Source organism: Vigna umbellata, chromosome 7 (assembly GCF_029865625.1).
Source record: "Vigna umbellata cultivar VRB3 chromosome 7, Vumbellata_1.0, whole genome shotgun sequence".
In the NCBI taxonomy this organism is placed as follows: Eukaryota; Viridiplantae; Streptophyta; class Magnoliopsida; order Fabales; family Fabaceae; genus Vigna; species Vigna umbellata.
The window spans coordinates 35,624,035-35,651,248 of NC_142171.1; positions in this window are offsets into that span (position 1 = coordinate 35,624,035).

Sequence of the window (27,214 nt, forward strand, 5' to 3'; positions counted from 1 at the left end):
AACACCATTATCATTCACTCTCACACGGCTCCGAGAATTCAATTCACCCCCACGCACAAGAGAATCCCAAAAACATTTTCACAAAAAAAAGGGAAGAAAACTGATCCCTTTGGATTCTGACAACATCCGGTTCTCACTCGCACAAGAAAAGGCCCTCCTCATTGCAGTTTCATTGTCATAGCTCGCAAGCACTTACGAAGCAATGAAAAGCTAGAACGCGAAAGGTAAGTCTTCACTCTTGGATTGCTCATATGCTTTGAATGTTTGGGATATTGATGGTTGTTGTCTGCTTGTATTGGGTTGATATCTGCTTCCATTTGATTTGATAACGCTTGGCATGGTTTGCTTGCTCATATCTGAACTAAATATGTAATTATAGAGGGATATATATTTCTGTTATTTCTGGCTTGCTTCTATACCCTCCTTCATCCGTTTCCAACAACCCAAAACCACGCCCCACGGCCTTCAACAATTAGAGACGAGTACTCTCTCTACAGAACCCAAACCCGCAAACTGATATCTCTCATGTACAACCCCATTATCATCTTCATCCCTTTCTTCTTCATTTTTCATCTCCAACACCTCATGACCACGGCCTAACATCAACTCTCACAACCGAGGATTCACCTCTCACAAAACTTTGATTCACTCTCTACTCACTCAAAGAGAGACCTCTGGAGAAACCAATTTGCTCCATCAAGAACATCACAGAAACCTATCATCCCCCAACCTTCATCCTCATTTTCCTAACCTCTGCCTCCACCACATTTTCTAACACCATCATCATTCACACACTCGTAACCACCCCGACAACATCACCCAGCAAAAATCCCAAGGGCCGCTTCCACGCAAAGATAGAGGCATCCCCAGTCACGGCGTTGTGGTGTGGCGGTGTCGTGGCGGTGAGCGGCAGCACTGACGAGGAGTCACGATTTGTGGTGGCGAACCTGGGAAAGGGTGAATCTCATTCGAAGGGGGAAGGTGAGAGGGTAGCGTCGGTGGCGGCCTCCAAGGCTGACGGCGCCGAAGTAGAGACAGCCACCGGCGTCAACGGCGCAGTATCGACGGTAACTTGGAGTTCGCCGGAATTAGGGATGATAGTCCCTGGTCTTCATGGGTTGAACTTTTGGAAGGAGAAAGAATGATATGTGAGCAGGAGCATCGATGAAGGTTGGTCGAAGGTTCCGAGCGACGTGTAGGTCGGTGACGTTGCGGAGGTCACCAATGTCGATGCCGGTAGCTATCGGGGGTGGAAAATGTTTGGCGAGGTAACTTGGGGCTGCTCCCTTGGTCTTGCACGTTGGAGAAAGAAAATGCAGAAAGAAACCCTAGTGCTTTCTAAGTCTAGAGAAAAAGGGCTTTGGGCCTAAACCAAAAGAGCCTCATTTTTTCTCCGCACCCCCGGTTTATCCCTGCACCCCTACTCTTATTGGTTTGTTTTTGTTGGTTTGTTTTTGTGCTTAATTTATTTTCATGCTTTTGTTTTTTATGTTGGTATTTGCTTGATTATTAGGTTTCTTTTACTGCATGTGTTTTGTGTTCACTTTTATGTTTAATTTTAGTTGTGGCACTTCAATATATATTAACTTTTCTAATGAAAATATTTAATAAAAGTTTATCGAACAAAAGACAAAAATGAAAAAGTATGAAAAAGGGATAAATTATAAAAATATAAAAAATAGTTTAATGATTTTTCTAACTCTTAATATCTTTTCAAATTGAATATAGTTTTAATTTATTTTCTATTTTCTATTTCATTTTTCTTTATGTGAATATTATTATTACGTTATTGTTTTATTTTAAATACTTAGAAAAATATTAAAACTGCATAGTTACTGTTTTCACAATTTTATTTTATTTTAAACACTTATGAAAATATTATTTTAATAGTATTATAAGATTGGAAAAACAAAAATAAAAATAAAAAAAAATAATAAAAATATTAAATAAAAATCTAAAAATTAAATAATGGTATAAATACTTGTGCTATCGTCTGCATCAGCCTAGTACTTAATATATTCAATCTTAAAAAATTAAACAATGGTATGAGTGCTTGTGCGATCGTTCGCATCAGCCTAGCACCCAATACTCTCAAGTTTCCTAAATAAGTAAATAACGGTATTAGCACATGTGTGATCGCTCGCATCGTCCTTGTGCTAAAAACTTTTTCTCTTTCTTAAATAAAAATTACAAAAATATGTTTTAAAGGTTAAGCACATGTGTGATCGCTCGCATCGTCCTTGTGCTAAAACCTTTTCTTCTTCTCTTCTAAAAAATAATAAAAAATGTTTTTAAGGTTTAAGCACATGTGTGATCGCACGCATCCTCCTTGTGTTAAAAACCTTTTCTTCTTCTCTTCAAAAAAATACATTTTAAAGGTTAAGCACGTGTGTGATCGCTCGCATCGTCCTCGTGCTAAAAACCTTTTCTCTTTCCTTTATAAAAAATGCTAAAAAATATTTTAAAGGTTAATCACACGTGTGATCGCTCGCATCGTCCTTGTGCTAAAAACCCTTTTCTCTTTCTTATATAAAAAGACCAAAAATATAAAATCTTCAAAAACTAAAAACATCCACATTTTCAAACAACAAACAATTTCTCAGCCAGAACTACGTGATCCTTGATTCTCCATCAAAAGTGGAGATACGTAGGAGCAAGGCTAGTTGATGGACAAATTTATGAACACCAAAATATGATGTCACAAACTTGTTTTACAATCGGCAAGTATGATCGAATCGTTCAAGTAATAAACTTGGTAAGACCAAGTATCGTTCTCCCAAAGGACTCACGGCCTAGTTTCGTTATGTGATTTGTTGATTAGCTAAGACTTAAAGATGAAATATTTGGATTATATTATGCAAAAGACAAAAATAAACATGTATGCATGAAGTTTTGATCAATGGCAAAGGCAAAAGATAAACACTTTCAATGAAATATACGTATGAATATGTTGTTGGGGGTCAATTTCATCTCATCCACTCTCATATATTTTCGGAATTCAACATTCAAATCATCATTGTTAATGCAACTCTCTAAAGTACCTTTCAAGAAGGCTTCTCCCTAATTACGAGTTCATACAATTCCTAGCATTCCTAATAATTAGTTCATCAAGTGCAGGAGCTTAACGACAACCAATATAATATTGCGAGAGATTCCCCGGATCTAGACTTCCCCGTACGTTCCCGTATCGACAAAATCAATAATCATGCATCGAATGAGTTAAACAACGCAAGCATTAAGCAAAGAGGAAAAATCCTAACTAATGATGAAAGAAAGCATAAATCTTAAATATAAGATGTAAAAGCAAATTCCATATATGAGAGCTTCAAAAGATTACATTGATTCCCCAACAAACATACAAGGTTTAGTTCACCATATTCATGGTGAACCTAGATGAATAACAATGAAAGAATGAAAGATAAAACCCTAGAAAGGTGAAGAGGAAGCCTGAGCATCCAAGATCCTCCTTCAAAGGGGTGGAAGAGAGAGTGTTTGCTTCGTTTCTGCCAAGGATACCTAACCCTAGGAAACCCTAAAGCTTATATATTATTCGTAAATTACAGAAAATTAGGTCCAAGCCCATAAAAGTGCCGCTCAGCGGTAAGTGCGCGTCTCGTTTCTTCCCCTCAGTGGCCATTTTGCCCCTCAGCGGATCTCCCGTGAACTCCTGAGTGCCGCTCAGCGGTAAACTGCCGCTGAGCGGTGACTTCGGCTTCTCCTTTTGCACTTTTTGATGTCTTTTCTAATTCCATCTCTCTCCTTCTTCACTTCTTTCACCAAATTCACCTTAAAACCTGCACAAAAACACTGAAATCAAGCATAAACCTGTCCAGCTCTCTTATTTATGAAAATATGAAGAAAAGCATGATTTCAAGCTAGTTTCTAAGTGTAAAGGTTGCTTTTTGTGTCAATTTTAAGCATGAAAAGAACAGTTTTTCAATTGTTATCACAACCCCAAACTTAGAACTTTGCTTGTCCTCAAGCAAACAAAATGTAACTCAATCTTCAACCAATTCATATGATGGTTCACTCATTCAAAAATCCTCTTTTTCAAGATAAGTAACAACTTCACTCAAACTTATGACCAAAAGTTCAATCAAGATGTGCACATGCTTTAGTGTTCACAAAGTCATTTAAATTCCAACAAATGCTATTTTTCATGAATAATCAATCAATTAAGCATGGATGTTCATGTTTTCATGGAATATTTCCTCACTAGGTAAAGTGTTTCACTCACACACAAGTGTATAGGAGGTACTCACTCATTCACTTTACTATCACAATGTCACATGAATCAACTTTGCCTTTCATTTTACCACAATCAAAAACATTCACAAGCATGCATCATCACAAGGACTTTTCAATGGCTTATAATGTGGCGGGCTAACAAGAAAATTGGTTTTTCTGGATCACAAAATCCTTGAGTTAAGATAATCATAACAACACAATTATTCTTATTTTTCCCAACTTTGCCTTTGCATTTGCATTGAGCTTTGCTTCTTTTTCTTTGCCTATTCTTACTTTTTAACTCTTAGCTCAATGCTTTTTCCTTTTTCATGTTTTCCTAACAACCCCAAACTTGAACATTTAACAATACCACACAAGATTTTCTACTTAACTCAAGGTAAAGATTTTCAATCAAGGATTTTTAGTGTATGTTCAAGGCTAAGGGTTCAAAGGATAGAACACAAAGTGTTCTCTTTTAGTGGGCTAACTTTATGAATTTGGCCAATAAAAAGGGTTCCAACAAACGGCCTTGATCATATGATGCAAAACAAGCAATTGATTCAATCATAGAAAACCTGGGCAAAGTCATTCATGCTTTCAAAGTAATAGCATTTAACAATAACAACTCTGGAGCTCAAAACCTCACATATAAGCTCATCCACATTTGACATACACATCCTGCTCAATCTCACAATCACAATCATGATATCATGCATTTGTTCACAAAGCTTGTGAATCACCTGTATAAACATTTTAATGTGCACATCATCTCAACATCAATCAATCAATAAGCATCATCAAGCATTACTTATCAAACAATCACAGTTAATATCAAACCATCACACAAACCAGGTTTCCAATAGAGTACATCAAACCCTAATCTAAAAACAAAAACAAATAAGTTCAGAAAACTTAAACCAACAAAAACATAAGCATATGATAGCATTCATCAGTAAATGCTATCTCAGCTCCTCATCAGTCTGAGTTGTCCTCTGTATCTTCCTCTTCTACCTCATCTTCATCATCTTCAAATGCATCATCATCATCAGCTTCATCTTCTTCCATCTCTCTAACTGAAGCTTCAGCTGCTTCAGCTCCTCCTCCATGCACTGGTTCCTCTGTCCAAGCTACCACATTATGAAATTCATCCATAGTCCACCTGTGGGTTGGAGGTGTATCATACATCCCCACAATCATCTCAGTAGTAGCCACCTGCCCTCTGTGAATGGAATGCAACTGAGCACCTATAAGAGACATATACATGTCCCTCATCTGGAATGGTTCTGCTTCATGTGTCTCAGCAGATGTCTGGCTCTGCGCTGGCCCTCTCTCTCTACGAGCACGGCGTGGTGGAACTGGCTGAGCTGTTTCCTCACCTCCACAATACTGTCTGTAATAAGCCTCATCAATAGCTTTTCTTGGCCTCTCAAATGGTGGAGCAGAAGTGTCCACCCCAGCTATCTTGCAAAGGTGAGTGATCAAAGAGGGATGTCCTAGTGGTGCTTTGTTGTTTGAGGTATTGGTGCACACACTAATCTCATCAGCTATCACTTGCCCAATATTAACATTCAAGTTTCTGATAGCACAGTAGATGAATAGTGCCCTGCTGAGAGTAATATCTGACACATGTGAACATGGCTGAATGTTGGCATGAGAAAACGCCATCCAATACTTTGCAAGAGGAGTCAAATCCGTCCTCCTAATGTTAACCACTGAGCCAGATCGATTCCTTTGGAAGTGTCCTCCAGGTATACACAGTACTCTCTCCACATCCTCATAATCAGCACCTTCCTCCATGCAAAGAGCAAACTGACATTGCTCACCAGCCCACACAGTGTCCAGGAAGTTATTGATAAAATTAGGATCATACCTGATAGCATGGCCTCTGACATAGCCCAAATAATTCTCAGCTGGATAATCACCAATCTTCTTTACATTGGTGTAAAATTCCTTTACCACAGCTATGTTGGCAGGTGCAGGATATGTGGCTAGCTTTCCCCAGTCATTCCCTAACACTTGTTCTCCAAATTAAGGAGCAAAGTTAGGTATCATTACAACCTTTCTCTCCATCAGAAGTCTCCTGTCCTGAACCACCCTAAAGTGCTTCTCATGTTTCCTAGAGAGGAACCTGCTAGAGTGGGGTTGCTCTGGTTCCTTTTCCTTTCTCTTGGTTGCCATGGTTTTCAATCTCTTTCCTGAAGAGGATGCCATTCCTACATTCAAACACAAATACAAAACCACAGAACATGATGTTAATCATTAGTAAACACAGAACACAACTCCTTTCGAAGCTAGCTGAGGGCCAGAATTTCCCCTCAGCGCCACCAGTGCCATAGTCCAGATCACAAAAAACCAGAAAAACCAAATCTGGCAGAGTGCCGCTCAGCGGCAGTTTACCCCTCAGCGGTAACTCTGCAGATTTTTGAAAATCTTGTTTTAAAGCTGTCCTAACTCCACCCAAATGCAATTTTTAGTTTTCCAGTTCATAATCATGCAGTTTAATCGGTTCAAACATAAAATATATTATTAAATCATGGATAGAAATCAAAACCCCTAAATATTCATGCTTTGACAATCACATTCAAATCAAGAACCCTAGAATGAACAAAATGCTTTTTACTTACTTGGGTGGCGATACTAGATGCAATGAGAATGCTTCCAAGCTAGAATGCTCTCTTCCAACCCCAAACTTTGATAGCACACTAGTGAAAAAGTGAGTGGAAGAGAAATTTTCTTAAGAAGGAAGAGTGAAAAGATGTGGAAAACCTTGAAGAAGGTATGTGGGAGTGTTTGTGCAGAGAAGAGCCTGAAAGTATGAGAAATTGCGCAGCTTAGGGTTTAAAAATACCCTAATGGGCTCAGGTCCCGCTAAGGGGAACTAAAGCCCATCTGCGAGAGTACCGCTCAGCGGTAAGTTACCGCTCAGCGGCACTTTCGTGATGTGCCCTTCTCCTTCTTTTCTTAACCTACGTGCCTCCTAGACATGCCCCTCACTGGTTCCCTGCAATTCAATGTTCATAATACTTATGCAAACCCTATTATGCAACTAAAACAAAACAAACAGAAACATTCAATCAACTGGGTTGCCTCCCAGGTAGCACTTGTTTAACGTCACGAGCCTGACCCAAAATCCACCAACACCCATCAGTAGGTGTAAAATTTTCTTACCAACACCCATCAGTAGGTGTTACAAACTGAGTATCCTTCAGTAGATACTTAACCACCTAGCATCCTTCAGTAGATGCTATATCCAACAAAATATTTACAAAAATAATGTCCACAGATTAAAAGTTACAAAACCAAAATCAAAATCAAAAGTTTTTAAATCACTGGGTTGCCTCCCAGCAAGCGCTCTTTTAACGTCATTAGCTTGACCTAGTAAAGCTCAAGTTCCTTCTTTATAGTTGATGTTGTCATTCCACCAACTCCTCAACTTTTTCCTGTGAACCGTTTTGGTCCTTCTAGAATGTGGAGACTCTATCTCTATCATCTCCTTCTCTTTAAAGCCCTTCACAACCCACAACTTGTTCTTGATTCTTACAGGTGTGCCAAGTTGTAGTCTTCTTTTCTCCCAGTCATGATGGACAAATTTATGAACACCAAATTATGATGTCACAAACTTGTTTTCAATCGGCAAGTATGACCGAATCGTTCAAGTAATAAACTTGGTTAGACCAAGTATCGTTCTTCCCAAAGGACTCACGGCCTAGTTTAGTTATGTGGTTTCTTGATTAACTAAGACTTACAAACGAAATATTTGGGGTTTAAAATGCAAGACAGAAAATAAACATGTATGCATGAATTTTGATCAATGGCAAAAATCAAAAGATAAACACTTTCAATGAAATATAGATATGAATATGTTGTTGGGGGTCAATTTCATCTTATCCACTCTCATATATTTTAGGAATTCAACAGTCAAATCATCATTGTTAATGCCACTCTCTAATGTACCTTTCTAGAAGGCTTCTCCCTAATCACGAGTTCATACAATTCCTAGCATTCCTAATGATCAGTTCATAAGTGCAGGAGCTTAACGACAACCAATATCATATTGGGAGAAATTCCCCGGATCTAGACTTCCCCGTACGTGCCCGTATCGACAAAACCAATAATCATGCATCGAATGAGTTAAACAATGCAAGCATTAAGCAAAGAGGAAAAACCCTAACTAATGATGAAAGAAAGCATAAGTCTTAATTAAAAGATGTAAAAACAGATTCCATATATGAGAGTTTCACAAGATTACATTGATTCCCCAACAAACATACAGAGTTTAGTTCACCATATTCATGGTGAACCTAAGTGAATTACAATAAAAGAATGAAAGAATAAACCCTAAAAAGGTGAAGAGGAAGCCTCAGCATCCAAGATCCTCCTTCAAAGGGGTGGAAGAGAGAGTGTTTGCTTCGTTCCAGCCAGAGATGCCTAACCCTAGGAAACCCTAAAGCTTATATATCATTCGTAAATTACAAAAAGTCAAATCCAAGCCCATTAAAGTGCCGCTCAGCGGTAAAATACCGCTCAGCGGTGAGTGCGTGACTTGTTTACTCCCCTCAGCGGCCATTTTGCCCCTCAGTGGACCTCCCGCAAGCTCCTGAGTGCCGCTCAGCGGTAAACTGCCGCTGAGCGGTGACTTCGGCTTCTCCTTTTGCACTTTTTATTGTCTTTTCTGATTTCATCTCTCTCCTTCTTCACTTCTTTCACCAAATTCACCTTAAAACCTGCACAAAAACACTGAAATCAAGCATAAACCTGTCCAGCTCTCTTATTTCCAAAAATATAAAGAAAAGCATGATTTCAAGCTAGTTTCTAAGTGTAAAGGTTGCTTTTAGTGTCAATTTTAATCATAAAAATAACAGTTTTTCAACTGTTATCACAACCCCAAACTTAAAACTTTGCTTGTCCTCAAGCAAATAAGATGTAACTCAATCTTCAACCAATTCATATGATGGTTCACTCATTCAAAAATCCTTTTTTCCAAGATAAGTAACAACTTCACTCAAACTTATGACCAAGAGTTTAATCAAGATGTGCACATGTTTTAGTGTTCACAAAGTCATTTAAATTCCAACAAATGCTATTTTCATGAATGATCAATCAATTAAGCATGGATGTTCATGTGTTCATGTAATATTTCCTCACTAAGTCAAGTGTTTCACTCACACTCAAGTGTATAAGAGATGATCACTCATTCACTCTACTATCACAATGTCATATGAATCAACTTTGCCTTTCATTTTACCACAATCAAAAACATTCACAAGCATGCATCATCACAAGGACTTTTCCATGGCTTATAATGTGGCTGGGCTAACAAGAAAATTGGTTTTTCTGGATCACAAAATCCTTGAGTTAAGAGAATCATACAACACAATCATCTTATTCTTTCCCAACTTCTTTTGCCTTTGCATTGAGCTTTGCTTTTTTTTTTTTTTCTTTTCTTTTTCTATGCATATTCTTACTTTTTAGCTCTTAGCTCAATGCTTTTCATGTTTTCCCAACAACCCCAAACTTGAACATTTAACAATACCACACAAGATCTTCTACTCAACTCAAGGTAAAGATTTTCAATCAAGGGTTTTCAGTGTATATTCAAGGCTAAGGGTTCAAAGGATAGAACACAAAGTGTTCTTTTTTTTTTTAGTGGGCTAATTTTTATAAATTTGGCCAATAAAAAGGTTCCCAACAAACGGCCTTGATCATATGATGCAAAACAAGTAATTGATTCAATCATAGAAAACCTGGGCAAAATCATTCATGCTTTCAAAGTAATAGCATTCAACAATAACAACTCTGGAGCTCAAAATCTCACATATAAGCTCATTCACATTTGACATACACATCCTGCTTAATTTCACAATCACAATCATGATATCATGCATTTGTTCACAAAGCTTGTGAATCACCTATATAAGCATTTTAATGTGCACATCATCTCAACATCAATCAATCATAAGCATCATTCAGCATTACTTATCACACAATCACAGTTAATAGCAAAACATCACAAGAAACCAGGTTTCAATTAGAGTACATCAAACCCTAATCTAAAAACAAAAACAAATAAGTTCAGAAAACTTAAACCACAAAACATAAGCACATGATAGCATTTATCAGTAAATGCTATCTCAGCTCCTCATCAGTCTGAGCTGTCCTTTGTATCTTCTTCTTCTTCCTCATCTTCAGCATCTTCAAATGCATCATCATCATCAGCTTCATCTTCTTCCATCTCTCTAGCCGAAGCTTCAGCTGCTCTAGCTCCTCCTCCATGCACTGGCTCCTCTGGCCAAGCTACCACATTATGGAATTCATCCATAGTCCACCTGTGGGCTGGAGGTGTATCATACATCCCCACAATCATCTCAGCAGTGGCCACCTGCCCTCTGTGAATGGACTGCAACTGAGCCCCTATAAGAGACATATACATGTCCCTCATCTGGAATGGCTCTGCTTCATGTGTCTCAGCAGATGTCTGGCTCTGTGCTGGCCCTCTCTCTCTACGAGCACGGCGTGGTGGAACTGGCTGAGCTGCATCATCACCTCCACAGTACTGTCTATAGTAGGCCTCATCAATAGCTTTTCTTGGCCTCTCAAAAGGTGGAGCAGAAGTGTCCACCCCAGCTATCTTGCAAAGGTGCGTGATCAAAGAAGGATGTCCTAGTGGTGCTTTGTTGTTTGAAGTATTGGCGCACACACTAATCTCATCAGCTATCACCTGCCCAATATTAACATTCAAGTTTCTGATAGCACAGTAGATGAAGAATGCCCTGCTGAGAGTAATATCTGACACATGTGAACATGGCTGAATGTTGGCATGAGAAAACGCCATCCAATACTTTGCAAGAGGAGTCAAATCTGTCCTCCTAATGTTAACCACTGAGCCAGATCGATTCCTTTGGAAGTGTCCTCCAGGTATACACAGTACTCTCTCCACATCCTCATAATCAGCACCTTCCTCCATGCTAAGAGCAAACTGGCACTGCTCACCAGCCCATACAGTGTCCAGAAAGTTATTAATTGAATCAGGATCATACCTGATAGCATGACCTCTGACATAGCCCAAATAATTCTCAGCTGGATAATCACCAATCTTCTTTGCATTGGTGTAAAATTCCTTAACCACAGCTATGTTAGCAGGTGCAGGATAAGTGGCTAGCTTTCCCCAATCATTCCCTAACACTTGCTCTCCAAACTGAGGAGCAAAGTTAGGTATCATTCCAACCTTTCTCTCCATCAGAAGTCTCTTGTCCTGAACCACCCTAAAGTGCTTCTCATGTTTTCTAGAGAGGAACCTGCTAGAGTGATGTTGCTCTGGTTCCTTTTCCTTTCTCTTGGTTGCCATGGTTTTCAATCTTTTTCCTGATGAGGATGCCATTCCTTCATTCAAAACACAAACAAAACCACAGAACATGATGTTAATCATTAGTAAAACACAAAACACAACTCCTTTCGAAGCTAAACCACCGCTGAGGGCCAGAATTCCCCCTCAGCGCCACCAGTACCACATTCCAGATCACACAAAACCAGAAAAATCAAATCTGGCAGAGTGCCGCTCAGCGGCAGTTTACCCCTCAGCGGTAACTCTGCAGATTTTTGAAAAACCTATTTTAAAGCTTTCCTAACTCCACCCAAATGCAATTTTCAGTTTTCCAGTTCATAATCATGCAGTTTAACCGGTTCAAACATCAAATATATCATCAAATCATGCAAAGAAATCAAAACCCCTAAATTTTCATGCTTTGACAATCATATTCAAAATCAAAAACCCTAGAATGAAAAAAATGCATTTTACTTACTTGGGTGGAGATACTAGATGCAATGAGAATGCTTCCAAGTTAGAATGCTCTCTTCCAACCCCAAACTTTGATGGCACACTAGTGAAAAAGTGAATGGAAGAGAAATTTTCTTAAGAAGGAAGAGTGAAAAGATGTGGAAAACCTTGGAGGAGGTATGTGGGAGTGTTTGTGCAAAGAAAAGTCTGAAAGTGTGAAAGAATGCGCAGCTTAGGGTTTAAAAATACCCTAATGGGCTCGGGTCCCGCTAAGGGGAACTAAAACCCTATTCTGCGAGAGTACCGCTCAGCGGTAAAGTACCGCTCAGCGGCACTTTCGTGATGTGTTCTTCTCCTTCTTTTCTTAACCTACGTGCCTCCTAGACATGCCCCTCACTGGTTCCCTGCAATTCAATGTTCAAAATGCTTATGCAAACCCTAACTAAAATAAACAAACAGATATATTCAATCAACTGGGTTGCCTCCCAGGTAGCGCTTGTTTAACGTCACGAGCCTGACCCAAAATCCACCAACACCCTTCAGTAGGTGTTAAATTTTCTTACCAACACCCATCAGTAGGTGTTACAGCCATAGTATCCTTCAGTAGATACTTAACCACCTAGCATCCTTCAGTAGATGCTATCTCCAACAAAATAATTACAAAACTAATGTTCACAAATTAAAAATTACAAAACCAAATCAAAAGTTTTTAAATTCACTGGGTTGCCTCCCAGCAAGCGCTCTTTTAACGTCATTAGCTTGACCCAATAAAGCTCAAGTTCCATCTTCTTTATAGTTGATGTTGTCATTCCACCAACTCCTCAGCTGTTTCCTTTGAACTGTTTTGGTTCTTCTAGAATATGAAGACTCTATCTCTATCATCTCCTTCTCTTTAAAGCCCTTCACAACCCACAACTTGTTCTTGATTCTAACAGGTGTGCCAAGTTGGAGTCTTCTTTTCTTCCAGTCTCTAGGAATTTCTTCTCCTCTTCTAATCTCTTCTTCCTGGGGTACCTGAAACAACAAACAATGGTTACCTGAAACCTCAAGATTTTCTTCTTTACGGCTAGTCATGGGTGCATCTCGAAATGCAGCTTTATAACTAGCTTCTTCCTCCTTTGCTTGCATCTCATCTTTGAAGACATCTACCACCACTCTCTCCTCTCTGTCCTGGAGCACCACTATACCTTCATTTACATCTATGATAGCCCTGGCCGTTTTCATAAACGGTCTTCCAAGTATGATAGGTATCTTCTCAGTCTCCATCTTCATCACCACAAAGTCTGCCAAGAACTGAAGTTTGCCAACACAAACTATAATGTCCTCTACAATCCCACATGGCTCCTTTGAAGATCCATCGGCCATTACTATTTTAACCTTTGCAGATTTCATTTTAACATTGCCGATTTGCTCCAGTAAAGAATAAGGCATCAAGTTAACACTTGAACCTAAATCAAGGAGAGCTTTCTTTACCTTTTTCTTCCCTATAGTACAAGGGATAGAAAAACTGCCTGGATCTGATGCTTTAGGAGGGAATGACTCTTTCTTAACAGTTATACACTCTTTTGCCTCATCATCTCTACGTCTCTTCTTTGTAAAGATTTCTTCATCAGATTTTGTGTAAACTGCAATTTTCTGTAAAATCTGTTCCCAAGGTGCTTTATTATCCACCATTCTGAATAATTCTGTGAAGTCCATTTGTTTCTCTTGATTTATTGGAAAAGGAAAATTGTTTTTGCTCTCTATTTCTCTTCTTTCTTCTGTTTCTCCTTCTTCTAACTCAATTATCTCTTCATTCACACTCTTTACCACTTTGCACTCTTCTCTAGGGTTAACCTCAGTATTAGCCCCAAAATTTCTATTTGGCCTTTCTTCCAATTGCTTGGTAATCTGACCCATTTGAATCTCCAAATTCTTTATAGCAGCTTCAGTGCTCTTTTGAGAAGATTCGGTTTTCTGTATGAATTGCTGAAGAGTTTCTTCCAACCTTGTTGATCTTTCATTAAGCATAGATAACTGTTGCCAAAAGGTTGGTTGCTGCTGCTGCTTATTATATTGATTTGCTTGCCCAGTTTGTCCTTGACCAATGCTTGGATGTGGTTTCCACCCTTGATTGTAATTCCCTTGACGGTATGGAAATTGATTAGCCATGAAATTAACATCCTCCAAGGCTTCCACTGGAAAAGCACATTGACCATTGATATGATCACCTCCACATAATTCGCACAACTGGGTTTGTACCTGTGCAGCAGTTTTCAACTCTTTAGGTAATTGTGCAAGAGTTTTAGTCAGAGTCTCCAGCTGTTGAGTTAGAATTTTATTTTGAGCTAGCAAGGCATCATGTGTCTGTAATTGGAGAACCCCTTTTTGTTGCATAGGAGCTCCTCTTTCACTGTTGAGCTCATTATCACTAGTAGCCATGTTGTCAATGATTTCTATAGCTTCCTCTGGAGTTTTCCATTTAATATTGCCTCCTGCTGAGGCATCAAGCATCATCTTGGTTTGTGAACCAAGCCCTCCAAGGAAAGTTAAGACTACTTCCTGTTCTTCAAAGCCATGCGTGGGTGTTTTTCTTAGCAGACTTTTGTATCTATCCCATGCATGCCCCAGTGATTCTTCCATGCCCTGCTTAAATGAAGATATCTCTTGCTTGCCTTTTGTCACCTTTGATTGTGGAAAGTACTTGTTCAAAAACTTTGTTACCACTGCTTCCCACTCTGTGAAACTTCCTTCTGGAAAAGAGTTCAAGCAAAGCTTAGCATTGCCTCCCAATGAGAAAGGAAACAAACTAAGTTTGATTGCTTCGTCTGGCACCCCATTGATTTTCACTGTGTTGCAAATTTCATTAAATGTAGTAAGGTGCTCATATGGGCTTTCATGAGATAACCCATTAAATTGATTGCTCTTCACCAGTTGGATCAGTGCTGGTTTTACCTCCATATTGGCTGCATTGACTCTAGGTCTAGCTATGCTGTTAAAGTGTTGAGGTCCAGCTATATTGGTGTAATCAGCAAGAGTTCTTCTGATATTATTATTCTCCATATTTTCTGTGCTATTGTCAGAACCTTGTGGTGATGGTTGCAACAGAGTTTCCGGAGGAGGGAAAAGTTCTCTAGATGTTCTGATTCTTCTCCTCCGTCTACTGTCTTCTAATCCTTCAAGCAGAGGTTCTGTTGTTTTCTTGCTCCTAGTTTGAATTGCCTCCTGCATACACAAGAACACAAAACCCTAGAAAAGATTTGGTTAGCACAAAAAGATATAAGAGAAGATATAAGATTCAGAAAATAAAAAACAGAAAACAGAAAAATAAAATAAAAATTCGAAATTTAAAAATAAAAAAAAATAAGTCAAAGATAATCAATAATCACACAAATTAACCAGTTAAACCAGAGTCCCCGGCAACGGCGCCAAAAACTTGATGGACAAATTTATGAACACCAAATTATGATGTCACAAACTTGTTTTCAATCGGCAAGTATGACCGAATCGTTCAAGTAATAAACTTGGTTAGACCAAGTATCGTTCTTCCCAAAGGACTCACGGCCTAGTTTAGTTATGTGGTTTCTTGATTAACTAAGACTTACAAACGAAATATTTGGGGTTTAAAATGCAAGACAGAAAATAAACATGTATGCATGAATTTTGATCAATGGCAAAAATCAAAAGTAAACACTTTCAATGAAATATAGATATGAATATGTTGTTGGGGGTCAATTTCATCTTATCCACTCTCATATATTTTAGGAATTCAACAGTCAAATCATCATTGTTAATGCCACTCTCTAATGTACCTTTCTAGAAGGCTTCTCCCTAATCACGAGTTCATACAATTCCTAGCATTCCTAATGATCAGTTCATAAGTGCAGGAGCTTAACGACAACCAATATCATATTGGGAGAAATTCCCCGGATCTAGACTTCCCCGTACGTGCCCGTATCGACAAAACCAATAATCATGCATCGAATGAGTTAAACAATGCAAGCATTAAGCAAAGAGGAAAAACCCTAACTAATGATGAAAGAAAGCATAAGTCTTAATTAAAAGATGTAAAAACAGATTCCATATATGAGAGTTTCACAAGATTACATTGATTCCCCAACAAACATACAGAGTTTAGTTCACCATATTCATGGTGAACCTAAGTGAATTACAATGAAAGAATGAAAGAATAAACCCTAAAAAGGTGAAGAGGAAGCCTCAGCATCAAAGATCCTCCTTCAAAGGGGTGGAAGAGAGAGTGTTTGCTTCGTTCCAGCCAGAGATGCCTAACCCTAGGAACCCCTAAAGCTTATATATCATTAGTAAATTACAAAAAGTCAAATCCAAGCCCATTAAAGTGCCGCTCAGCGGTAAAATACCGCTCAGCGGTGAGTGCGTGACTTGTTTGCTCCCGTCAGCGGCCATTTTGCACCTCAGCGGACCTCCCGCAAGCTCCTGAGTGCCGCTCAGCGGTAAACTGCCGCTGAGCGGTGACTTCGGCTTCTCCTTTTGCACTTTTTATTGTCTTTTCTGATTTCATCTCTCTCCTTCTTCACTTCTTTCACCAAATTCACCTTAAAACCTGCACAAAAACACTGAAATCAAGCATAAACCTGTCCAGCTCTCTTATTTCCAAAAATATAAAGAAAAGCATGATTTCAAGCTAGTTTCTAAGTGTAAAGGTTGCTTTTAGTGTCAATTTTAATCATAAAAATAACAGTTTTTCAACTGTTATCAAGTCACCAGGAATTTCTCCTCCTCTTCCAATCTTTTCTTCCTTGTGTACCTGAAACAACAAACAATAGTTACCTGCAACCTTGAGATTTTCATCTTTACGGCTAGTCATGGGTGCATCTTGAAATGCAGCTTTATAACTAGCTTCTTCCTCCTGTGTTTGCGTCTCATCTTTAAAGATGTCTATAACCACTCTCTCCTCCCTGTCCTGGAGCACTACTATACCTTCATTTACATCAATGATAGCTCTGGCCGTTTTCATAAACGGTCTTCCAAGTATGATAGGTATCTTCTTTGTCTCCATCTTCATAACCACAAAGTCTGCCAAGAACTGAAGTTTGCCAACACAAACTATAATGTCCTCTGCAATCCCACATGACTCCTTTGAAGATCCATCGGCCATTACTAGATTAACCTTTACAGGTTTCACTTTAACATTACCGATTTGCTCTAGTAAAGAGTAAGGTATCAAGTTAACACTTGAACCTAAATCAAGGAGAGCTTTCTTCACCTTTTTCTTCCCTATGGTACAAGGGATAGAAAAACTGCCTGGATCTATTGCTTTAGGAGGGAATGACTCTTTTTTAACAGTTATACACTCCTTTGCTTCATCATCTCTACGTCTTTTCTTTGTAGAGATGTTTTCATCAGATTTCGTGTAAACTGTGATCTGTTGCAGAATCTGCTCCCAAGGTGCATCATTATCCATCATTCTGAATAATTTTGTGAAGTCCAGTTGTTTCCCTTGATGGATTGGAAAAGGAAAAGTACTTTTGTTCTCTATTTCTCTTCTCTCTTCTGTATCTAACTCAACTTTCTCATCATCAACACTCTCTACCACCTTGCACTCTTCTCTGGGTTAACCTCAGTATTAGCCCCAAAATTTCTATTTGGCCTTTCTTCCAATTGCTTGCTAATCTGACCCATTTGAATCTCCAAGTTCTTAATAGCAGCTTCAGTGCTCTTTTGAGAAGATTCATTTTTCTGTATGAATTGCTAAAGAGTTTCTTCCAACCTTGTTGATCTTTCATTAAGCATAGATAACTGTTGCCATAAGGTGGGTTGCTGCTGCTGTTTATTATATTGACTAGCTTGCCCAGTTTGTCCTTGACCGATGCTTGGGTGTGGTTTCCACCCTTGATTGTAGTTCCCTTGACGGTATGGAAATTGATTGGCCATGAAATTAACATCCTCTAAAGCTTCCACTGGAAAGGCGCATTGACCATTTATATGGTCGCCTCCACACAATTCACACAACTGAGATTGTACCTGTGCAGCAGTTTTCAACTCTTTAGGAAATTGTGCAAGTGTTTTAGTAAGAGTTTCCAGCTGTTGAGTTAGAATTTTATTTTGTGCTAGCAAGGCATCATGTGTCTGTAATTGTAGAACTCCTTTCTATTGCGTAGGAGCTCCTCTTTCACTGTGGAGTTCGTTATCACTAGTAGCCATATTTTCAATAATTTCTGTTGCTTCCTCTGGAGTCTTCCATTTAATGTTTCCTCCTGCTGAAGCATATAGCATCATCTTGGTTTGTGAACCAAGACCTCCAAGGAAGGTAAGGACTACTTCCACTTCATCGAATCCATGCGTGGGTGTTTTTCATAGCAAGCTTTTGTATCTATCCCATGCATGACCCAGTGATTCTTCCATGCCCTGCTTAAATGAAGAAATCTCTTTCTTACCTTTGTTCACCTTTGATTGTGGGAAGTATTTATTTAGAAACTTGGTTACCACTGCTTCCCACTCTGTGAAGCTTCCCTCTGGAAAAGAATTTAACCAAAGCTTAGCATTGCCTCCTAATGAGAAAGGAAACAAGCTAAGTTTGATCGCTTCATCTGGCACCCCATTGATTTTCACCGTGTTGTAGATCTCATTAAATGTAGTGAGGTGCTCATATGGGCTTTCATGAGATAACCCATTAAATTGATTACTCTTCACCAGTTGGATCAATGCTGGTTTGACCTCCATGTTAGCTGCATTGACTCTAGGTCTAGCTATACTGTTAAAGTGCTGAGGTCCAGCTGTATTGGTGTAATCAGCAAGAGTTCTTCTGATATTATTGTTCTCCATATTTTCTGTGCTATGGTCAGAACCTTGTGGTGATGGTTGCAACAGAGTTTCCGGAGGAGGGAAAAGTTCTCTAGATGTTCGAATTCTTCTCCTCCGTCTACTCTCGTCTAGACCTTCAAGAAGAGGTTCGGTTGTTTTCTTGCTCCTTGTTCTAATTGCTTCCTGCATGCACAAGAAAACAAAACCCTAGAAAAGATTTGTTAGCACAAAAAGATATAGGAGAAGATAAAAGATTCAGAAGATAAAAATAAAATAAAATAAAAATAAAATCTAATCTAATAAAAACCGAAAAAATAAAAACAGAAAATAAAAACAGAAATTCAAAATTAAAGTCAAAGATAATCAATAATCACACAAATTAACCAGTTAAACCACGAGTCCCCGGCAGCGGCGCCAAAAACTTGATGGACAAATTTATGAACACCAAAATATGATGTCACAAACTTGTTTTACAATCGGCAAGTATGACCGAATCGTTCAAGTAATAAACTTGGTAAGACCAAGTATCGTTCTCCCAAAGGACTCACGGCCTAGTTTAGTTATGTGATTTGTTGATTAGCTAAGACTTAAAGACGAAATATTTGGATTATATTATGCAAAAGACGAAAATAAACATGTATGCATGAAGTTTTGATCAATGACAAAGGCAAAAGATAAACACTTTCAATGAAATATACGTATGAATATGTTGTTGGGGGTCAATTTCATCTCATCCACTCTCATATATTTTCGGAATTCAACATTCAAATCATCATTGTTAATGCCACTCTCTAAAGTACCTTTCAAGAAGGCTTCTCCCTAATTACGAGTTCATACAATTCCTAGCATTCCTAATAATTAGTTCATCAAGTGCAGGAGCTTAACGACAACCAATATAATATTGGGAGAGATTCCCCGGATCTAGACTTCCCAGTACGTTCCCGTATCGACAAAATCAATAATCATGCATCGAATGAGTTAAACAACGCAAGCATTAAGCAAAGAGGAAAAACCCTAACTAATGATGAAAGAAAGCATAAATCTTAAATATAAGATGTAAAAGCAAATTCCATATATGAGAGCTTCAAAAGATTACATTGATTCCCCAACAAACATACAAGGTTTAGTTCACCATATTCATGGTGAACCTAGATGAATAACAATGAAAGAATGAAAGATAAAACCCTAGAAAGGTGAAAAGGAAGCCTGAGCATCCAAGATCCTCCTGCAAAGGGGTGGAAGAGAGAGTGTTTGCTTCGTTTCTGCCAAGGATACCTAACCCTAGGAAACCCTAAAGCTTATATATTATTCGTAAATTACAGAAAATTAGGTCCAAGCCCATTAAAGTGCCGCTCAGCGGTAAATTACCGCTCAGCAGTAAGTGCGCGTCTCGTTTCTTCCCCTCAGCGGCCATTTTGCCCCTCAGCGGATCTCCCGTGAACTCTTGAGTGTCGCTCAGCGATAAACTGCCGCTGAGCGGTGACTTCGGCTTCTCCTTTTGCACTTTTTGATGTCTTTTCTGATCCCATCTCTCTCCTTCTTCACTTCTTTTACCAAATTCACCTTAAAACCTGCACAAAAACACTGAAATCAAGCATAAACTTGTCCAGCTCTCTTATTTATGAAAATATGAAGAAAAGCATGATTTCAAGCTAGTTTCTAAGTGTAAAGGTTGCTTTTTGTGTCAATTTTAAGCATGAAAATAACAGTTTTTCAACTGTTATCCCTAGAACTTGTCAGGTTCACTTCCCAAAAAATCCAAATTTATCCATAATCAATTTCTCAAACAAATTTTCTAAACAATTTCTCAAACAAGATTTCCAATTTCCAAAAGAACTACGTAACCCTGATTTCTCATTTTGAATGAGAATACGTAGGAGCAAGGTCAATCCTTGTCGGGCCCAAAAAACTAAAAAATATATTTTGTTTATTTAGAATTTTATTTTAGGGTATAGGTAAACATTTTAAAAACCACATCATATTCGCGCATTTAGTTAAAGGTACTGCCTTAGGGCAGGCGTTGTAGGGTGCTAACACCTTCCCTACACGTAATAGATTCCCGAACCCAGAATCTGGTTCTTGTAGACCATGCCTTATCCTTTTTATGGTTTTTCCGTGGTTTCCCATAATAAACTATGGTGGTGACTCCAAAATCTCTTTTCAAAACTCGTTCTTTTTTTTGGATCGTAGTCCCGTCGCGATTCCGGTTGCGACAGAATGCTATTACTTTGAAAGAATGAATGATTTTACGCAAGTTCTCTATGATTGAATCAATTGCTTGTTTGCATCATATGACCAAGGCCAATTGTTGGTAACCCTTTTTTTAGCCAAATGCATGATTTTAGCCCACAAAAGAGAGCACTATGTGTTCTATCCTTTGAACCCTTAGCCTTGAACATAATTTGAAAACCCTTTGTGAAAAGCTTTACCTTGAGTTAAGTAGAAAATATTTTGTGGTATTGATAAATGTTAAAGTTTGGGGTTGTTGGGAAGTTATGAAAGGGAAATTGAAAGCATTGAGTTAAGAGCTAAGAAATGTGAAAAGAAAAAAAAAGAAATAAAAGAGAAGAAAAATCAAAGCTCAATGCAAAAGGAAAGTTGGGAATAAGTAAGAATGATTGTGTTAAATGATTCTCTTAACTCAAGGGTTTTGTGATATAGAAAAACCAATTTTCTTGTTAGCCCAGCCACATTATAAGCCATTGAAAAGTCCTTGTGATGATGCATGCTTGTAAATGTATTTGATTGTGGTTAAATGAAAGGCAAAGTCAATTCATGTGACATTGTGATAAGTGAATGAGTGATTACCTCTTATACACTTGTGTGTTTGAGTGAAACACTTTATCTAGTGAGGATAGATTCCATGAACACATAAGAACATCTTTGCTTAGTTAATTGATCATTCACGAAAATAGCATTTGTTGGATAGTATGTGTTTGAGTGATCACTAAAAGCATGTGCACATCTTGATTGAAGTCTTGATGATGAGCTAAATTGAGTATTTACTTGTCTTAAAAGAAGGATTTTTGAATATGGTGAACCATTGTATGGATTGGTGGAAAATTGAGTTACATCTTATTTGCTTGAGGACAAGCAAAGTTCTAAGTTTGGGGTTGTGATAACAGTTGAAAAACTGTTATTTTCATGCTTAAAATTGATACTAAAGGCAACCTTTAACACTTAGAAACTAGCTTAGAATCATGTTTTTGTTCATATTTTTAGAAATAAGAGAGTTGGACAGGTTTATGCTTGATTTCAGTGTTTTATGCAGGTTTTAAGATGAATTTGATGAAAGAAGTGAAGAAGGATAGAGATGGCATCAGAAAAGAACTCAAAAAGTGCAAAAGAAGAGAAGCCGCAAGTACCGCTCACCGCCAGTTTACCGCTGAGCGGCACTCAAGAACACCCGTTGGTTCCGCTAAGGGGTGAAAGTGCAGTTGAGGGGAGAATTGACTACGTGCTGGTACCACTGAGCGGTGGTCTTTTGGGCTTAGGCCCACTTTTCTGTAATATTTCGAATAATATATAAGCTTTAGGACTTCATAGGGTTTGTATCTTTGGCTGGAGAAGACGCAAAACACACTTTTCACCCCTTGGGGGTAGAATTGGAGATGGTGACGGCTCTCCTCTTCTCTTTCTAGGGTTTTTCTATCTCTTCCATTCTTTCATTATTGTTCATCTAGTTTCACCATATTCATGGTGAACTAAATTTTGTATTGTTGTTGGGGAATCAATGTAATCTTTTGAAACTCTCATATATGGAACTTGTGTTTAAACATCTTATTTGAGATACATGTTTTCTTTCATCATTAGTTAGGGTTTTTCCTCTTTGCTCAAAGCATGCATTGTTTAACTCATTCGATGTCATGATTATTGATTTTGTCGATATGGGAACATACGGGGAAATCTAGATCCGGGGAAATTCTCCCAATAGCATATTGCCTAGACATAGGGATATGAGGGTTGCTTGCCTTTAAGCTTTTGTGCTTTAGAATTAATTATTAGGGATGCTAGGAATTGTATGAACTCGTAATTAAGGATAGGCTTTCTTGCAAGGTGATTTAGAGAGTGGCATTAACATTGATGAAAAGAATGATGAATTCCTAAAGTATATGAGAGCGGATAAGATGAAATTGATTACCCCAACAACATACTCATCCATCTAATTCGTTCAAGTGTTTGTGTTCCTCTTTTCCATTGATCAAACTCATTCATACATGTTTACCTATTGTCTTTTGCATTTGAAACCTATAATCAATTGTTCACAAGTCTTAAATAATCAACAAATCATATAACTAACCAGGCCGTGAGTTCTTTGGGAGAACGATACTTGGTCTTACCGAGTTTATTACTTGATACGATTCGGTCACACTTGCCGAGGGTTAAACAAGTTTTTGGCGCCGTTTTTCGGTGTTCATAAATTTGTCATCAATCGTCAAGTGTACCGAATCGCACAAGTATTATAAAATGGTAAGACCAAGTATCGTGTCTTAAGAGACTCTCGGCACTAGACAGTCGTGTGATTTCTCGATTAATTAAGACTTAAAGAAAACGAGATCATTGGTTTCAGATGGAAAGACAAAAAATTAAATATGAATGCAGTTTGATGAATAACAAAATAGCACAATGATGAACGTATGTTGTTCAATATGAGATGAGTATGTTGTTGGGGTTAGATTTCGCCAAGTTCCCTACATGTATGTAAGAATTCTTCTTTATGCATTAATGTAACGTCACTGACTAAATCACTTAAACTCGATCCCTTAGTGAAATAAGCCTGTCCTTAATCACTATTTCATGCAATTCCTAGCATTCCTAGTAATTAATTGTGAAGATCAAGAGCTTTAAGATGACCAAGACTCATACCCTCATCTTGGAAGTAATTCAACAAGAACCTGAATTGTAAGGAACCTCCCCGAAACTCATGCAATTCATAAATCATGTTATTGAATGAATTAAACAAAGCAAGCGTTGTAACAAATGAATTAATCTAACAATTAATGAAAAAGCATATATTATTAAGAATCAATTCAAATACATGAGAGTTCACAAGGTTACTTCATCCCTCAACAACAAATAGAGTTTAGTTCACCATAGACATGGTGAAACTCTGGAGTTCAAAACCTCACACAAGTTAATTCATGTTCCACATACACCAAACACACCCTTCTTAGCATCATAACCACAATCATAACATCATGCATCTGTTCACTAGTTTGTGAACAATAATCACCTGTATATCAAGCATCTTGTGCAACATCTCAACATCAATCAATATCAAAGCATCATCAAGCAATACTCATCACACACAAATCAATATCAAACCACCACATCAGATATAGGTTTCAAATTGAGTATATCACACCTATTTTGAAAACCGAAAAAAAAATAATGTTCATAAGACAAAGATAAGAAACATCATGTTCTAATGCAAATAAAATTCATCAGTAAATCTTATCATCATCAATCTGAGTCCTCCTCCTCCTCATCATCCTCCTCTTCTTCATCTTCATCTTCATAATCATCATCATGTTCCATAGCTGAAGCTTCAGCTGCTCCAGCTCCACTAGCCTGTGCCTGATCCTCTTGACATCCCACCACAATATTGAATTCATCCATTGTCCACTTCCGGCTAGGGGGTGGATCATGCAACCCTATAATCATCTGTGCAGTGGCCACCTGTCCTCTATGCAATGCCTGCATCCTAGACTCCATTAGGGACATATACATATCCCTCATCTGAAAAGGTTGTGCATCATGAGGTTGTTCTTATGCTGGTGGTGGTACCCTCTTATGAACTCTAGGAGGATGTGGTGGTGGCACCTACTAGGCCGCCTCATCCACCAGGTAGTACTGGCAAATGTATCAAGTAATAATAAATGGTAAGACCAAGTATTGTTTCTCAAGAGACTCAAGGCTTAAACAGTTATGTGATTTCTTGATTAAATTATACATGTAAACGAAATCATCGTATTTAGATTGCGGAAAATAAACATGAATGCAAGTGTTGATCAATTCACTAGTGCAGCGAGGGGCTTTTACCGCGGTTGATTTTCACTATACGTCGCGGTTCTTGAACCGCGGCATATTCAGCCGCGGTAGTAAGTCAGACACTTTATGCCGCGGTTCGAACCGCGGTATATAGGCTGCGGAATATGCCGCGGTTGTCTAGGGAACCGCTGCCTAAATTCATTTTTTTTTAAAAAAAAAATTAAAAAAAAAAATTAAAAAATGCACTATATGCCGCGGTTGAACCGCGGCATATAGGCCGACGAGTATGCCGCGGTTAGTGTCAAAACCGCGGCCATATGTCTCGGTTTTAAAAAAAAACGAAGCACTATATGCCGCGGTTGTGGTTAGAACCGCGACATATTCCCCTGCAGTTTTTTAAAATTGCAGGTCTGTTTTTGTGATATCCACTACCACAAAAACAGACCTGCATATAAAAACATTTACAGAAATTCAATTTCAACATAACAAACACATGTTCAAATGTATTTCAACATCAAATAAAGTAGAGAGTCTAAGAAAATTCTATCTAATCAAATGCATTGTTTAAATCTAAATCTAAGAGCTATTGTATAATCTAACTATATACTTCGCAGCAGCGTTCCTAATGAATAGTAGTGACTTCTCAGGAACTGGTGTAGTAGTCTTGAATCTCTGCAAAAGACAATTCATTTTAATTAGTGTATATGAATTCAACATTTGTTAAAAAATCAAAATTTGTTAAAGTTAAATATTACCGTTTCCCAGCTTCTTGTGATGTGAGAACGAACAATATGGGTCATCCAATACATTACATAGTATCCACACTCATATGACCCATTTTGTCTGTTACACTACAATATATCATCACAGTTGATAATAGTTAGTGAATAACATTTGTTATAAAACAATTATAACAAAGTATGACTTTAGCATATGTCAAACCTGGAGAGAAATCCAAGCAATCTTTCTACTCTTAACAATTGATCTCCCGTCCATCATCATACTTGCTGGAATAGAACTGTATATAAAAAAATGTTTTAGCATTCAGTTATATAACAAAGAAAGTCCAAACATTGAGGTTCTTACCAATCAATTGCTTGTCTGAGTTGTGTGGGAGGAGGCCTGTGCAATGAGCAGAACCACAAAGCATAGTTGTCTTGCACAGACATAACAAGAAGTTGCCAATGGCGCCTGAAATTCATAATAACGTAACTATTAAATATTAAAATCACATATGGAACATTATTATGTTAACAAAGTTCACTTACCCGGATATATAAGGCAAAAAGTATATTTTCTTGCCCCTTCGAAAACTGCTTATCATTCTCATGTTGATATGATCAAAATCATTTGATTCATGAATGTCTTGGGGATCAATGAATCCATAATCATCAGAACGCCCCAACTTATTAGTGACCCCAGACATATACCTGAAATCAAAAATTAACTTTGATATAAGGATACTTGATATATAAATCAATTTTATATATAAATAATTGGTCATAGACTTACATCGTCCATAGTTGAATAATTGAAATATTCAACTCTTGTGTTCCCGACGCAAGCTCACGGACATCTTGGCTATTAAGGTATATTGGGACCTCAGAGCCATGCCCAAATACATTAGCATCATACTGAACCTCCAAAGGCTTATCATCAAGGATGTCAGCAAGTAGATGCAATGAAGAAAGAGGGTCATCCTCAGATAGAGGAATCTTCTGTTGTTCCTGCGTCTGTTGTTACATGAAAAGATAAGATAAGTTTTGACATCAAAAACCTTTAAAATTGAGAAGTGTAAAGAAGAATTTCATACCGAGGGGTCAGAAACTGGTTTAACCAAAAATTTAGGCCAAGTGATAAACGACTTATATGCTTGTTCCACAGTGAAAATCTCTTCCGTGGACAGTGGAACCGAGGCATCTGGCATGATCATTTCATCCACTGAGACCTTCACCCCATCCTCTAATAGTTGCATACCATGACATACAGTCGCTGACCTAAACTCTGTTCCACGAGCTACCAGCACCATCTCATCTTCTTCTAAAATGTATAGCAGACATGGACTACCATCGTCCATGTCATCCTCTGGGATGGCTGATGCGGAACAACTTCCTTTGGCGCTTCTCCCTGTCAGAGTAAATGTTAGATTATACAAGAGATAGAAATAATTGCACATAAATGTTTATTAAGTTTACCTGTGGGAGGGGGAGGGACCACATGTTCCTCTATAGGAGACTGCATCGGGCGCATGCTCTGAAACTGCTCCTGGTAGAGCATCTGGAATTCAGCCCTCACCTCGGCCCTGATCTCCTGCATAAGGTCTTGTCGGACCTTTTTTGTGATCTCTTCTGTCATCCTTTGTGTATCGCTGTACGAATATGAAGGCTGACGAGAAGAGCTCCCAAAATAATCCGTAATGCCTACTCCAGGACCTGCAGCACGTACACGTCCAGGGTGCTC